This window comes from Panulirus ornatus, chromosome 12 (assembly GCF_036320965.1).
Source record: "Panulirus ornatus isolate Po-2019 chromosome 12, ASM3632096v1, whole genome shotgun sequence".
Classification (NCBI taxonomy): Eukaryota; Metazoa; Arthropoda; class Malacostraca; order Decapoda; family Palinuridae; genus Panulirus; species Panulirus ornatus.
In genome coordinates this window covers 23724976-23739975 of record NC_092235.1, presented here as the reverse complement: position 1 = coordinate 23739975, position 15000 = coordinate 23724976, and the positions used below count along the sequence as shown (strand labels likewise).

At 40.2% G+C, this 15000-nt stretch overlaps 1 long non-coding RNA gene and 1 other non-coding gene across 7 annotated transcripts in view; one reads left to right on the top strand and one right to left on the bottom strand.

Moving 5' to 3' along the window:
• LOC139751866 (uncharacterized) overlaps window positions 1–15000 on the bottom strand; it is a 288051-nt gene that overhangs the window by 232461 nt on the left and 40590 nt on the right. The gene's annotated exons all lie outside the window — the stretch shown is intronic.
• On the top strand, window positions 5280–5361 carry TRNAS-GCU (transfer RNA serine (anticodon GCU)). Its single transcript has one exon. It is a non-coding gene; the product is annotated as a tRNA-Ser (tRNA).

Below are 15000 nucleotides of genomic sequence, written 5' to 3'. Positions count from 1 at the left end.
TCATGGAATACGTCGCCTATGCTTAAGTCATCATATTGCTCTCAAAGACTAACCTTTCTTTCCAAACATTTCTCAGTGCTCCCTGGACTTTCGCCCCCTGACCCACCCTATAGCTCATGGAATACGTCGCTATGCTTGAGTTAAGTCATCATATTGCTCTCAAAGACTAACCTTTCTTTCCAAACAAACATTCTCAGTGCTCCCAGGACTTTCGCCCCCTGACCCACCCTATAGCTCGCCTTAACTCCAACGCTTCCATTCGCAGCCATGTCCACTCCAAAGTACCTTAAACAAACAAAAAAACACACTCTACTTCCTCCAAGGTCTCTCCATTCATCCTCACTTTCCAAACAACTTGCGACCACATATTATATTCATTCATCATTCAGCGACCTTACACAAATACTGACAAAATCATTTTACTATAAGCATTTTAAAAATCTTATCATTTCACCACACTTCACTGCCGGAAATCAAAAGTGTCTCTGAAACTAAATATATCAATTACCTCGTATTAACTTATGTTTAGTGTAAGTTCTTATCATTATTCAATCGAATTCATGTCCACCACGAGGATAAAAGTAGGGAACCAGCTCCACCACATGAACCACACCTATGCTCAAACTCCACCATCAACCACCTATCCTTATCCTAATCACCACCAAAACCACAACCACCACAATTACCACAATTACCCTAGGGTTTCAGCAAAGGCTATATATATATATATACATATATATATATATATATATATATATATATATATATATATATATATATATATATATATATACACATAACTATATGAAAGCACTCGTATCATTTCATTATGACGGTGCTTCGCTCTAAGCAGACACAGCAAGGAGAGTCGTTGGGTGGGGGTCGTTTTAATAATGATAATAATGATGATAATAATAACGATAATGATAATAATATTCGCCGGTTGTCATCAACATATGTGGATCTAGCTTTGTGACAATACTTCATATGCACTTTCATGGCGTGTCACCCGTTCGTTGCCTGTCAAAGGGGCTTAAGGCTCTTTGATCTCGTATGGCCTGAGGCAAAGCCAAGTGTCAAAGCGAGAGACGCAAGGGGGGCGGGGGGGGGGCGTGTCTACCTACCCTCACACACCCACCTCCCTCCCTCCTCTCGTGTCTCTCTCTCTCTCTCTCTCTCTCTGATCTCTCTGTCTCTGTGATCTCTCTTTGCCTACCCTTGTGATCTCTTAGGGCTCTGTGTCTGATCTCTCTCTCTCTCTCTCTCTCTCTCTCTCAGGCCTTTCTCTTGTAGGCAAGTAGGATCTCTCTCTCTCTCTCTCTCTCTCTCTCTCTCTCTCTCTCTCTCTCTCTCTCTCTCAGGCCTTTCTCTTGTAGGCAAGTAGGATCTCTCTCTCTCTCTCTCTCTCAGGCCTTTCTCTTGTAGGCAAGTAGGATCTCTCTCTCTCTCTCTCTCTCTCTCTCTCTCTCTCTCTCTCTCTCTCTCTCAGGCCTTTCTCTTGTAGGCAAGTAGGATCTGTCTCTGTCTGTCTCTCTCTCTCTCTCTCTCTCTCTCTCTCTCTCTCTCCTACGATGGTGGTTGCCTCCTCACGGAACAGAATCATACGAAGGAACACAGCCATTGTCAAGTTCTACTACTCGAACTTTAACTACTATATCTAAATGACCTTAAGGTCAACCTCCTTCCTATTTCCAACCAACCTGGTTCGCCCCTAACGATGGTTTACCTCGAGCTCGCTTTGGTGCTTGAGGTCAAGGGTAATTAACCCCCGTACAGTGCCAAGCATACAGTAACGCGCTGTGCTTAAAACGATCATTGACCCCACCAATTCCTTCTCAATTCAAACTGATATACTGAATCATAAACTGCAGGGGAAAATCAAACAGTTATCTACGAAGCAAACATTCAGTCACCTTAAAACAGTTTAAAACCCAATCACTCGTTCTAATTGCTTAATCTTGTACCAGTTTAAAACACGACCAGTCTTTCCCAATGATTACCTTTCACGTGCAGTTTAATTGAGAAATCAAACCCACACAGTCAAGTTCAAACAGCCAGTTATATACAGCCAGGAAGCCAGTTATATTATAAATTGCTCTTTACAATTTTAGCTACAGAGCAACACACAACAATTTGATCACTCTATTGTGACAGCAATCAAAACACTGTACGACCTTCATGGAACATCTATCGTGTGTGTGTGTGTGTGTGTGTGTGTGTGTGTGTGTGTGTGTGTGTTGTCAATAAAAATCATACTTTTCGTAATTCTAACCGTTCTCAACAAATGAAAACACAATGGATGAAAATAATATATATATATATATATATATATATATATATATATATATATATATATATAAAGGCCCAGTCCTCTGTTCTTAACGCTACCTCGCTAACGCGGGAAATGGCGAATAGTATGAAAATATATATATATATATATATATATATATATATATATATATATATATATATATATATATATATATATATATATCCACTCTTATTAATCCACGCTTTGTGAGGGATCACCACAATATATATATAGTGACGCGTTGAGAGACATCTAGCGGCTGTAATCCACTCTACGCCACATGAGACGTTAGATCAAGATAAGGAGACATAATACGTAGTTTCCAATCCCAGTAACAGACGTCTACCGCATGACGTAGTACCACGTGGTAATACTCGCTTCTCCATGCAAGAAAGACGTTTTTTTTTCCTAGCCTCACGCTAAGAGGGATCAAACGTTTGTCGCTGTTCGGACGACTGCACGACCCTCGAGCACGACGGTACGACCCCCTGAGAACGAGGATACGACCCTTAAGCACGACCCCCTTTGGTCATAGGTTTATATATAAAAAACAAAATCCAGCAAATTTATTTTACGATTTTACTGTTTCTCGCGGTAAACCAACAAACGTTTCTTGCAATAACCACCCTCTAAAAACGTTTTTCGCTATAAGCCTTAAACGTTTCCTCCTCCAATGGCACCAGAAATGTTTCTTTCTAAACGATCAAAAAATGTTTCTCGCTATAAAATCAGAAATGTTTCATTCTCTATTTTTACAACACTATAAACGTTTCCTATTTTCACACCAGACATGTTACTTGCTACAAGACCAAAAACGTTTCTTGCCATACTACCAGACATATCTATAGATATTAGCAACGTTTGTTGCCATACTACCAGACACATCTCTAGATATTAGCAACGTTTCTTGCCATACGACCATAAACGTTTCTCGCTATAACTCTAAGAAGGAGGCTTACTGCCATGCAACGTTTTTTGCCATACAACCATAAACGTTTCTCGCTATAACCCTAAGAAGAAAGAGGGGGGGTTTGTCATAACAAAAAACGTTTCTTGACCATAACACCAAAAACGTTATTAACAAACATCTTCACAGAAACATTTCTTGCTATAAAGGAATAAAAAAAAATTTACCATAACCACAAACAGTTTTTTTTTCCTATAAACACAACAGAAATTCCAATCAACAATACCACGAAAACATATATATTTTTTCTCCCCATACCTCAAACACCCAAAGTTTCTGCTTTGTCAATATACCGGGGTGTCATTTCATGTGTGGCGGGGTGGCGGCGAGAATGGATGAAGCAAGCATGTATGAATATGTGCATGTGTATATATGTATATATCTGTGTATGTATATGTAAGTATACGTTGAAATGTATAGGTATGTATATGCGCAAGGGCAATCTATGTATATACATGTGTACGTGGGTGGGTTGGGCCATTCTTTCATCTACTTCCTTGCGCTACCTCGCTAACACGGGAGACAGTGACAAAGTATATATATATATATATATATATATATATATATATATATATATATATATATATATATATATATATATATATTGCTGAACAAGACGAATAGTCTATACCTTACATAACTAAGACATAGTGTGGTGTCCCCCACACTCCATTTTCTCTAGCCTTGGATTAAAGGACTCCAGGCCACGCCACTAGTGACATCTGGCGACGGTAATAACAGTTTGTTTGGTAAATATTACACTTCCACACGCGGGTTATACTCCCGAATTTCTACCCCATCTATCAAATCGAAGATACCGAAAACTCCGTTTTCTCTCTTATATACTTTCTCTTCATTATACTAAATCTTGGGTTATTTTGTGCAAGATGATATAAATTCCATTTTCCTAAACATATATATGCATATATGTTTTCCCAAGGTGTACTAATGATAATGGTAGTCATACAGAAAATGGAAAATGGGACACGTCAGCGATACAATACAAAAAAAAAAAGTATATACCAGAGAAACTTTCATCACTAACCCTTAGGACAAAAAAATAAAAAGAGGAAGAAATAAATAGTTAAATAAATGAATATGGTTTCCGATAAGTGAAGGGTGGGGGACCCGCGTAATGACACACCAAAGGCGCATTCCTGAAACGACATATGACACATTATATATCACTTATATGATATATATGACATATATATGACAGTGAGGATATATGAGAAAGATGACAGGTATGTTAATAATGACACACACACACACACACACACACACACACACACACTATGTGACACGTATACAATAATGAAACATATGTGACATATACACACCATGTCTATAATATATAGGTGACGGGTGCCGGAAATGACACACACATATATGGTGATATATAACAGGATGACACCCGACATATGACACATTACAGAAGATACATATGATACTGTTGACACAAACACACACACACACCATAAATGACACATGACAGGTGGCACATATATACAAAAAATGACACACATAACACGTGACACATCAGAGCTGTCATCTATGCCAAAAGATGAAGTATACCACTCATGTATACCAAACCCGCTACCATGTTTATATCAAAGGTGATATGTATACATTATTAGGCACAGTGTCACGCGTGCCAGTGTCAACAAACATGACAGAATATGACATACGTGATCATTACGACAAAGTAATCAAATACGATATGTATGTACAAATACATGTACTATTCTTCGCCTTTTAATGTACTATAAGTACTATTTTCGTATAGCAAGAATTACGAAGAAAAATGTAATACATTGAATCTTAACGAGTATGCAAATTGATCCATACATTCGTAATATTCTATAAAATATAAAGCCTTACTTTAAAAAAAATATTCAGACGAATGAGATAAAAAAAAGATATATATATATATATATATATATATATATATAAAAAGGGTTACTTTCAATGTAATTATTTAACTACCGGTAGAAAACGTGTGACGAGGTGGCCGAGTGGTTAAGGCGTTGGACTGCTAATCCAATACGGTCTCCGTGCGTGGGTTCGAATCCCATCCTCGTCGGATATTCACTTTTCTCATATTTCTAACACATCTAACGGTCACAACATATTCTTCAATTTCCCAATTGAAAAAATATATTTTCTCACACTACAAGTAATATATAACTTTTCTCACACTACAACTAATATATAACTTTCTAAAGCGAGCTATGAGTGATGAACAGAAGTGATTGTAAAAAGATAATTACGCTGTATTGGCTGGGAATCGAACTGGCGTCACTGGATCAGAAGGCAGCCACACTTACCACTTTACCACCACCGCCGCTCGCTACCTTGTGGTAAACTTCCCTATATAATCTTATATATATATATATATATATATATATATATATATATATATATATATATATATATATATATATATATGAAATATCTATTTCATTTTCTGTCTACTAGTAATTCGTCTATAAACATGGCTAATGTTTTTCTCAAAACCTTCATATTAGTTTTGATTATTTTCGACCGTATCCTCTCTCTCTCTCTCTCTCTCTCTCTCTACATATGTATACATACGTCGAACACCTGCATCACACCTGCATACTTATGTGGTCCTCCATCTACTGAATGATCTTCTCTGACAGAACACCTGTGGTGATTGCTTCCTATTAACACACCTGCCTTACACACACACACCTGTCTTAGGCTGGCGTGTCTGTTTACATACACATATGGGACTAAATACACTACATACACAGAAGGTTAAGAGACGAGGGTAACGTAAGTGTACAACTCTCTCCTCATAATGTACAAATTGTAATTATAATATCAGTAATTACAACAGGGTGTTTATATAATACTTCCAATATAAATCACTAAACCTTTTTGTTTCTAATATGAAGTTGTGTTCATCATCAAATCTGACATCCATCAATACTGTCGACGATTATATGAAGAACAGGTGATCTTTGTTCATTACATAAAGAACAGGTGATCTTTGTTCATTACATAAAGAACAGGTGAACTTTATAAGTTTAATGTATTGAGGATGACGTAACGATCTTTTAAGCACGACGGTACGATCTTTAAGTACGACGGTACGGTCTTTAAGTACGACGGTACGATCCTGATCCTTAAGTACGACGGTACTATTTTTCAGTACGATGGTACGATCCTTACGCATGATGGTATGATATTTGCGTACACCAGTACGACCCTTTAGCACGACAACGGTACGACTATTAGAGGTATATAAACGACCCAACATATCATCCAAGGGTCGTGCAACCTTCATATACCCAGGGATCGAACCATCGTTCTCAAGAACAGGCCCGTCGTGTTTAAGGAATGAAACCGTCCCTCTTAAAAACCTTTTTTTATCCCTCACTCTCTGAATTCTGAGCCCCCCTTTTCCTTGCGTCTCCATCTATACCCTCCTCGCGCCATCTACGTTCTGTTTTCCACTCCGACCCCCCCAGAAAAAAAGGGGGGAAACGGAGACCCCTCAGGCATAATAATAAACCCCATCATAGCAAATTATAATGGCCAAAAAAGAGGCATTGTACTTGAACCTGCGTCGAAGCTTGACGGCAGACGCCGAGAGTCAAGTCCTGCGCGTGAGAGCAGCGACTGTACGCGCTGGGCAGCGCCTCCGGGGCGTCATCGGCGGAGGCTGCGACAAGATCTGTCGCGACGCCGATGCGTCCCTGGCCTCCATAACCCCGCTGATGGCCGACGTGGCCGACAGCCTCCTGTCGGAGCTGAGCAACGCCGAGATGCGCCACTTCGCCGAAGAGCTACAGGAGGATGTCTACATCAAAGCTTTGGATTTCTTAATCTACTACTTCCTCGTCGACTCGTAGGAGTACCAGCTCGTGAGCGTGGCCCTCGTGCTCATGGGAGTCTACAGCGTCCTCCAGGAGGATGGCCTGAGTTCCCAGGAGGCCCTGTGTTACCTGCAGACCTTCCTGTTGGAGGAGGTCGTCTCTCAGCGGGACCTGCCCCTCCTGATGGTGGAAGACCCCAGCCCCGGCCACCACTAGATCCTTGAGGAAGACGAAGACGTTTTCTTTACGATTGTCCTGGGGCTCTGTGGATTCCACTCCTCCTCCTCCTACTCTTCTTCTTCTTCGCTTTTCTCTTCCTCCTCCTCCTTTCCTTCCTCCTCCCAATCTGGTTCTCCCCCAAGCAGCCCATCATCTCCCTGCTCCTACTTGGGAGTGCAGCCTCGAAGCTGAGGTGGAACAGACACCAACCCCTCCCATAAAAAGGGGGGGGGGGGGAGTTTCCTGTGATCATCTATTCTATGATGAGGAACGATGAGGTGGGAAGGGGGCCTAGTAGTGAAGATGAGGTTGTCGTGAGGAAGAACACAATCAACACTAAGGTGTAGTAGTGAAGATGATGGGTGTAGCGATGATGATGATGATGGCACGACGAAGATGACGAGTGTAGGGAAGTGTGATGGAAATGAAGGAGTTTATGTCGTGTATAGAAAGCTATGTGTCACTCTCTCTCTATATATATATGTTGTCTCTTTCTCAATGTACGTATCATAACGAAAACATTTTCAAAGTCCTTAAAAACTGCCACTGTATCTTAAGAGTGAAATACCCTTTAAAATCAACGTTATCAGTTGCTTTATCATCAATATCATCCTTGTGGTCCATTTTATCATCTCTATATACAGACGACAATAACACGACCAGAATACCTGTACTTGATCTTACAGCCGGTAGATGGCGGGGCGAACACTTCTCTTTACTGCCGCTAGATGGCAGACCAACGACTTCCGTATCTCACCGCCAGATGGCAGGTAAAACGCCCCGCTATGTTTAGCGACGCCTCCTTGAGTGCAAATTACACCGAGCAAACAAAGTGTGTGCCTTGAAGATACGAAGCTAACTTCATAATGGGCGATATTTTGGGAGGATACGTATTAGGAAAGGCAATTAGTTCCTCGAATGCCCACCAGGTGGGAGGGGGGTGGTTGCTGATTTGTGAGTTCCGCGTGCGGTTGGGTTGCCCACGTTTAGCACGGCGTGGCAAACCCGCCGAGTACGACGGTACGACCCTTGAAACACGACGGTACGACCCTAGATCACGACGGTACGACCCTTGAGCACGAGGGTACGAATCTTGAGCACGACGGTACGACCCCTGAACACGAAGGCATGACCCTTGAACACGACGGTACGACCCTTGAACACGACGGTGCGACCCTTGAGTACGACGGAACGACCCTTGAGCACGACGGTACTACCCTTGAACACGACGGAACGACCCTTGAGCACGACGGAACGACCCTAGATCACGCCGGCATGACCCTTGAAACACGACGGTACGACCCTTGAACGAGACGGTACGACTCATGGGTATGATGACCTAGTTAGTTACGTCTCTTTGACCTGACCTCTGAGAGGGGTGTCAAGGTCAAACAAAGCCAGCAAGGTCACCAACCACATTCAAGGAAACGAACCATTGTTCTTCAAAGGGTTCGGCCCGTCGTTGCTCAAAGGGGGTTAACAACACGACCCGCGTGTAATTGCACCTAGTTTCATAACTTATCAACCTAAATCAGCCTCTAACTACTTCGTCCAAAAGTAGAAGGCAAAGGGTCATACTTCAACGGAAGGTCAACTGTCCGTTAGGGGGGAGGGGAAATAACAAATTTAAGAATAAAAGAGAGAGAGAGAGAGAGAGAGAGAGAGAGAGAGAGAGAGAGAGAGAGAAATATATATATATATATATATATATATATATATATATATATATATATATATATATATATATACAAGTTACATATAAATTCCTATGACTTGGGACATATTCCTGGGTAAATATAATAGACGACATATTATGTTATAAAAAAAGATTTGGTGAAATATATCATTGCCCCAAAAAATCCAGTCCTCTGTTCTTAACGCTAACCTCGCTAACGCGGGAAATGGCGAATATATATGAAAGAAATATATATTATTGATATTTATATTTTGCTTTGTCGCTGTCTCCCGCGTTAGCGAGGAAGCGCAAGGAAACAGACGAAAGAATGGCCCCACCCACCCACATACACATGTATATACATATACGTCCACACACGGAAATATACATACCTATACATCTCAACGTATACATATATATACACACACAGACAAAAGTAATATAACAATAATATACATAGAAAGAAATATATTTGCCCATTAATATAATTTGGTCATTACCAATTAGAAAACCAGAAATGTATATTGATCTACGCCATATAAATAAACTACTGAATGTAAACAAAGCTTTATCAGTTAAAAACCCATGATCTATGATAATCAGAAACCACTAAATGTAAAATTATCTGACAAATAGAAACCCCCTCAAAATGTAACTCAAATCTTGACAAATAGAAACCCTCAAAATATAACTCAATCTATGGCAAATAGAAACCCTCAAAATTTAACTCAATCTATGACAAATAGAAACCCCTCAAAATGTAACTCAATCTTTGGTAAATAGAAACCCTCAAAACGTAACTCAATCTTTGACAGAAACCCTTAAAACGTAACTCAGTCTTTGGCCAATAGAAACCTCTGACTATATCTGAATCTTCGCCAATCAGAAACCCTTCAATGTAGATCATTGCCTAACAGGCAGTTTAACCCTCGAATTGATACCGAGTAAGCAATGGTTGGTTCCCCGCTACCATAACCCCCCCCCCCACACACACACACTAGCGTCCGGGTCAAGATAATGGGTTCACATGGAGGGGGAAGTGGGAGGAGGAGAAGTGGGAGGAGGGGAAGTGGGAGGAGGGGAAGTGAGTTTGAGGGTGTGACGCCCGTCACCCCCCCCCCCTCCGTCACGTAGTAATCACTTTATTGTTAATGCCTCGTAACGAACTGATAATCACATGGTTACCAAATGGCGTCCTAGCTTCGTCTCTTCGATGTATATCAACTGACTGTTATACTTCTCTCATGTGTCTCCCCTGATGATGTGATTATGACACGAAAGTGCACTTGGGAACTTATCGTGTTTTATTTTCCCCGTGGACTCATAAGAATATCTTGATCACACGGAAAATTGTGATCCTTTCCAATATATATATATATATATATATATATATATATATATATATATATATATATATATATATATATATATATATATATATAAAGAATCGAAGCTATAAGTCAAGATACATGTGAAATAATAATAAACAAAATGACAAAAACATAAGCAAAAACAGACACATCTAAAACTAAAGACAGAAGTGAACAAAAAGCAAAAAGATAAGAAAAACAAACAAACACAAAAAAATTCATCAAAGCAAAAGCAGTCCGAATAAATCACACACACACACACACACAAACACACACACGTAAAGAAAACAGGAAGAGGGTTGGGGGGGAAACACAGCGGGAAGAAAACATAAATAAATTCGGCAATTCAGAGCAACGGGCGCCATATTGTCTATAGCATAGCGAGGTTGGGACATTTATTCCCACTTCCCTTCAAAGGGAATAGCCAAGCATATGGCCATTTTCTATGCACGCATACGATACTTTCGTTCCCCCCTTCTCCTCACCTCCTCCATCCCGTTTTCCTAATCGACACCCAACGACCTCGTATAGCCACCAACCCCCCCCCCCCCCACCCCCGTTATCAAACTACCTTATGAAACAAGAACCACACAGACTTAAAACAACGACCATAGTCATCTCTCTCTCTCTCTCTCTCTCTCTCTCTCTCTCTCTCTCTCTCTCTCTATATATATATATATATATATATATATATATATGTGTGTGTGTGTGTGTGTGTGTGTGTCCGGGATCTTTCGAGTCGTTAGCGGGCAACCTTTCGCCTCGGTAATCATCGTACGTGAGAGAGAGAGAGAGAGAGAGAGAGAGAGAGAGAGAGAGAGAGAGAGAGAGAGAGTGAGTGGGGAGGGGCGACGGGCGACCCCCCCCCCCCCCCCCACTGGACTCGCATGACCCCACCTTCCTGATAGCGATCTATAGCTCACAGAACCCCGGGGGTAAATTAGAAGGTAAAGTGAGGTTTTGTATTACAGGGCTGGCGAACCAGCTGGCTAATATGTTTGGCTTGAGATTAGTACGTGGAGGAGGGAGGGGAGGGGAGGGGGTAAGGGGGGGAGGGAGGGAGGGAGCAGTGTGAGACGTGGGGTATGGGGAGAAAAGAGGGGGTGTGTGGGGGTGAGGGTGGGTGGGGTGAGGAGGGGGCACCTTAGTAGTTATAAATAAGGAGAGGTATGCGCGTAAAACTTGCCTTGGGGGGGGGGAGCAAGGGGAGGGGGAGGAGTGGAGTTACGAGCAGCTACGTCTGTGTGTGTGTGTGTGTTTGTGTGTGTGTGTGTGTGTGTGTGTGTGTGTGTGGAGAGAGAGAGAGAGAGAGAGAGAGAGATCTAAAAATCACTGGCATTTATTTTTTTCTTTCAAAACTACGAGACGAAGAAGACCACAGTCATGCCCATCCTAACATCATCGTCCTTCTGAAGTGATTCTTCAGAAAACTGTCATTTCTCAACACAGTAATTCTAGATGTCTAGTGTAAACATAAGAGGAAGAGAGAGAAAACGACAAGATTAATACATAGTCTCTGGACACACACACACACACACCACACAAACACACACACATACGCATCACACACACACACACACACACACACACACACACACACACACCATACAGACACAGACACACACATAGATACATACACACACATACACATCACACAGACACACACCACACGAAAACACAGACACAGAACATACACAGAGACACATACATATAGATACAAATACACACACAGGCACAGACACACACACACCACACAGATACACATAGATACACACACACACACACACAAACACACACCACACAGGCACAGACACACACACACCACACAGACACACGTACATGTACACTATTATAACGCAAAAATGACCTGGGCAACAGACGAGAATGATCGGCGCTTTTCCCGATTAACACAATCAATTCAAGTCCCATAAATATGATAAAGTGAAAAGAAAAAAAAAATACGACACTTGGCAGTGTCTCCGACATATACTTGCCATAATATCTGTTAAGAAATGGACGTGGGGGTGTGAAAGAAAACGAGAAAAAGGATGGTCGGTGTGTAAGAAACGACCCGACAGAAAACGGGATTAAAAAATTACGTCACCAAAGAGAAAACGAGACGAGCGTAGACAACGAGACGCGCCTACGCCTTCCAGGACTCATGTACGCACGCGTCTCATTATACTACAGTGCCTATATATATATATATACGCAACGTCATGATATACCGGTATATGACAATATATACCACATAATAACAATTCCTATTAAGCTTTACAATAAAAAAAACTCAAAATTTAGTACGGAAAATTAGTCTTTTATTTAAATAAACTATATCAAAACAGGAATATATGTTATAACAGCGAATCATCCTCAAGACATCATTTAAATCCTATATATCACTTCCCTATATCACATGAAATTATCATACTATATACATGACACTTTATATCACATAACTTTATGCTAAAATATCATACTTACCTTTATCACATAGCATTATTATGCTATATATATCATACCTAATCACATAGCATTATTGTGCTAAATCATACTTATCTATATCTCATAGCATCATTTTGCTATATATATATATATATATATATATATATATATATATATATATATATATATATATATATATATATATATCATAACTATAACACATAGCATTATCATGCTATATCATACTTACATATGTCAAATAGATTATCATGCTATGAATATAATACCTAAAATCACATAGCATCATCATGCTATACATATCATACCTATATCACATAGCATTATTATCATGCTATATCATACCTGCATCACATAAATATCATACTCTCCTATACCACATAACATTATCATACAATAACATAACTTTCTTATATCACATATCATCATGGTATATCATACTCTCCTATAACCACATAACATTATCATACTATAACATACCTTTCTTATGTCACATATCATCATCATGTTATATCATACTCTCCTCCATCATACAGAGTACACAAAATCCATAAATTCAACATCACTCAACGAAATAGCAAATGACAAAACGCATAAACGCAGCGAAGTTTAATTCAAAATATCTAAAAAAGAAATTTTGAAAAAAAAAAATGGTATGTAATAACAGATAAATACAGAATACAATTTCCGCAATTGTGTGAAAATATCCATCAAAGACGGGACTGTTCTTTGCATCGCATGACGTAATGCTCTGCAACCTGAAGGTGATTAACGAAGTGCAACTTTGCAATGACCACTGTATATGTGCTGTGTATTTAGCATCGTACCTGTCGTCCCACGGTCAATGCTATGCAGTCTTGAAGTGTCATCCATAAATGCTATGCAGTCTTGAAGTGTCACCCATAAATGCTATACAGTCTGGAAGTGTCCCTATACATGCTATACACCCTAGCACAACTTCTATGATCAGTGCTATGCACCCTTGCACAAACCTGATGGTCAATGCTATGCACCCTTGCACAGTGCCCACGATCAATGCTATGCAATCCTTGCACAGTGCCCACGATCAATGCTATGCAATCCTTGCACAGCGCCCATGATCAATGCTATGCACCCATGACCCAAGTATAGCCACTGTTTCCCCTCGCTCTGCCTCCAGGATCGATGATCAATGATTAGGTATCGCTTAGGTTAGGTTAGGTTAGCACGGTACCAAGCAGGGGGAGTCGAAATTCACTTGGGTTCTGCTGTCGTGGTGTCACTGAAAGAGAGAGAGAGAGAGAGAGAGAGAGAGAGAGAGAGAGAGAGAGAGAGAGAGAGAGAGGACTGCCTGCTTTTCTCCCTTCCTACCCGCGATACACCCCCCCCCCCCCCCTTTCTCCTGTCCTTCCCATGTACTGTCCTCCAGCAGATAACCTGGTCATAGACCATCAGGTCTTGTGTTATCTGTCCTTCCCATGTACTGTCCTCCAGCAGATAACCTGGTCATAGACCATCAGGTCTTGTGTTATCTGTCCTTCCCACGTCCCATAACAGAAACCTGTCTATGGGGAAGAGGTAATATATAATTACTGATACCTGAACGAAAAATAATCATGAGCGCCATTTATGAAGGAACATAGATACCAGAAGAATAAAGAAAAATGATAAAAAAATCGGACAAAGAAAACAGGAGGCGGCGAAGAGAAAATACGAAGTAGATAGGAAGAAGAAACATTCTAAAAGTATATAAAACGAAAAAGTATAAAGGCGATAATAATCAAGACAGGGAAAATAAAAAATCTAAAAATCCCTCATCCCATTTTTATTTTCGAGAGAAAACATCAACAGTATCAAATTTCATCCCATCTTTTATCACCTTTACAAACAAGTGAGGCGGAAGACTTATAATGACGAAAACGGATATGTATATTACTTGCAAGTTTACTCCTATAATCATTACGTAACATTACTCAAAATTATCAATCATATCTGTGGACATGCATGACAAAGTCATCCAAATTGATATATATATATATATATATATATATATATATATATATATATATATATATATATATATATATTCCTATGAGTCCAAGGGGAAAATGAAACACGAAAAGTTCCCATGTGCACTTTCGTGTAATAATCACATCATCAGGGGAGACACA